Source organism: Boleophthalmus pectinirostris, unplaced genomic scaffold, assembly GCF_026225935.1.
Source record: "Boleophthalmus pectinirostris isolate CB_2022bp ecotype Guang Dong unplaced genomic scaffold, ASM2622593v1 HiC_scaffold_6, whole genome shotgun sequence".
Classification (NCBI taxonomy): domain Eukaryota; kingdom Metazoa; phylum Chordata; class Actinopteri; order Gobiiformes; family Gobiidae; genus Boleophthalmus; species Boleophthalmus pectinirostris.
The window spans coordinates 20311151-20314511 of NW_026571447.1; positions in this window are offsets into that span (position 1 = coordinate 20311151).

The following is a 3361-nucleotide window of genomic DNA, read 5'->3' on the forward strand; positions in this document are numbered from 1 at the left end:
CACCCACCTGTGCAGGGGAGGACACTCTGCCAAACAGGGGTCAGTGCATCATACAAACTGAAATATACAAGCCTGCAATTACTAGCACAAACATAGAACACCATTTGGTTAGTTGTTCTGACATAAAGATTATACGCTGCAACATTTGATCTATCTCCAGCTCATCTGTCATTGTCAGGACAAGGGTTAGGGATGTGTTTTCTCCAGAGAGCTTTGTACACAAATAAACAAAACACTGCTTTTGGGGTAAAATAGATCGATTACCCTTTTCACATTTTGCGCTGTATTGTACTTTTATTTAAGTGCATTTAGATCATATTTAAGATCTGAATGCAGAACATGCTTACAATTTCAGTGAGAGGTCTATACTTACCATCACGCAACTGGACTTAAATTGTCTGAAAACATGCATTTATAGAGAGTGAGAATAATGTGGCCTTGTGACACATGTCGTCAAGACAAAAAACAAACACACACACACACACACACACACATATTGTGAAATGGTGAAATGTGAGTTAAAACATGGCAAGGGGCTGTAACCATTTTTTTTCTTAACAAAGTAAACATTGTCTTGCTTAATACAGATTGCAAAAGCAGCTCTTAAGGTCAAAATAAGATCACAGAATCTAATTAGAAAGCTTTATCCTCTGCACACCAGTATTACCAGGAAATAAGATCTGTGCACTGTTAGTTGTTGATAAGATATGTGCTTTTAACATGTTAGTCATTGATATCCCCTCTGTCCCTGAAAAACATTCATAAATTCATCATATAGAAAAATTAGGATGCTTGGAATATGTTAGGAAAGTGAGGAATACATTTGCTTAACTAACTTTGGGACATTTTTAACAGTCAAAATCTAGTAATCTAATAATAACAAAAGCCCAAATTTCGTCTCTTGTAAAATCAACCCTAAAATGAGAAGATGGATTCTGTTCCATCAGTGAATCCTAACTCTCCTCTCCTCTTGTGGCCTCTATCAACCTATAAGCCGAGGCTCAACCCTGATCTATTCCTCAGCCCATCTGCCTTTTTTGATTTTAATTTTCCCATTCCTGAGCCATGCTAATGTCGCCCTGTGCGCTGTATGAGCTATGAACCAGAGGCCTCAGCAGCACCACCGAGTCAGGAGAGGTCACTGTCAATTATATCCATTTAATACCCACTTATGTCTGCGACCATGGCTTCCTGCTGGGGTCACACAGACTTCGCCCTGCACTTTATCCAATAATCTCACAGAATATAGGCTGGGATATTCCAAAAGATCAATGTCATTAACAAGGAGCCACTGAATGCATTTGATTATAGATGTAATTAGTACAGGCTTGAGGGGACCGGCTCTTATGCACAAAGAGACAAAATCCATTTAGTATCAAAATGACCTTAAAAATGGACACCACTCTCAGATCATTTTTGCAACTGATGACCAGCATAATGTGGTTAGTATCACTAATGACAAGGCTTTAGGGCTCATATACATAAGTTAGCTTTGACAGATAGAGAGGACTATTAAGTTCGTCTGAGCAAGTCACGCTTCTGTCTGTGATAGAAGAGGCCATTTCACCATAAGGAGGCAACCATTACTTTTACTTACAAACATAAACAGATGCTACTTTCCTACCCAAGTACACTACAGAGACTCCCCAAGACTCCATCACCAAAAATGTACAACTACTAAGTTCAGTTATTTGAGCAGTCGTACTTAGATAGATAGATTTGTGTCACAACATTTTATCTCTTTGTAAAATGTTCATAAATACATTTCTGAAAAAAATGTACATGTACTGACTGCAACGTTAACACACCTTTAGAGATAAAATAACCACAATGACCAGTGTATTCCGCCAACCAGACACCACGCCAAATTATCAGTAAAATTAATAGAGTTTAGAAAATTTGTATGTAGCTACTGTGCCCCTCAGATTGCGTCAAAAGTAGTGGTGGTGGAAGGAAAGACAGTGGTAAGGGTTAGTGTCTGAGCAGCTGTGAAAGGTGACACTGTGGATGTTGCATTAAGAGGATGAGCTTTTAATAATTCTGCTCAATATTGAACAGGGATCACTTTACTGTCCAGTCCCACAGGTCCAAATAAGAGGAGGCTCCATGAAAACTACCTGGACTTACCTCTTATCTCTAGACTAGCTTAAATTGGTGGGAAATGCAACTTTAATTCTTATATTATTGGTAGTGGTGGACAAAGTACTCAATTTTGTTACTTAAGTAAAAGTTCAGATACCAGAGAGAAAAAACAAAACAAAAAACAAAACAAGTAAAAGTATCAATTCAACAAAAATTTCTTAAGCAAAAGTTTTTAAGTGCCCTTTTAAAAATTGACTTATAGAGTAAAAAGTAAAAGCATTTTGTGCATATTTTGACATCTTGTAAAACTTCAAATGTAGAGATTTTGATAAACATTTGTGTTGGTGTTTTTTATTTGTATCTTAATATTTGCTCAAACTAAACCCTCACTCTTTTCTGTAGGTCTCAAACTGTCAAAAAATACTTTTACTTTTCAATCCTGTTCAGTAATGTAGTGAAGTAGAAAGTACAGATACATAGGTATAGTAGATACGGATGCAGGCAGCAGATACATATAAGTTTAGACTAATCTTGGCTACCAAAAGAGACCTGTTGCGATGGATGTGAAAGGGAACCGACAAAATGACAGCACACAGGAGACTTTCTGTGGCTTGTATTGGATTGCACTGGCCTGAAACTCAAACCCGTGTGGTAACAGGGTACAGCCACTTAAGATGGCCAGATAGCCCTGATGATAGACACTTTAATTTTTTATATAATATCATCTGTGGGTCATACTTGGAGGGAGAGCACTGAGTTCACATCAAATCCAGATTGAAATGGGATGAAAGAGTAAAAGTTGGTCTGTAAAAAATTAGATTGTATTATTATTATTATTATTATTATTATTATTATTATTATTATTATTATTATTATTATTATTATTATTATTATATCTCTACTAATATGCAAAACCACTTGTACTAATCCTGCTGCTTGTAGGAGTGATAAGCAATGCACTATCATGCAAAATACTATAATGTTAAACATTTTGCATATTATTGATACTATTAACAACTATTTAATTTTGAAATGAAAAGAAAACATTTTTTGTCCAATGATGGGGACATTACAGTGTTGCAACAGAATAGGAAGAGAGGAAACAGCTAAATAACTGTTCCAAATATAACATTCATATATACATATTTATTTATTTGTTTGTTTAACAGGGACAACGGAGTCATACATAGTCACAGGCGGAACATCCAGCTGATGTGAAGCATGTGTAGAGCTAGTGCTTATTCCCATCTCCTGTATAAAAAAAAACTCAAACCAAAAT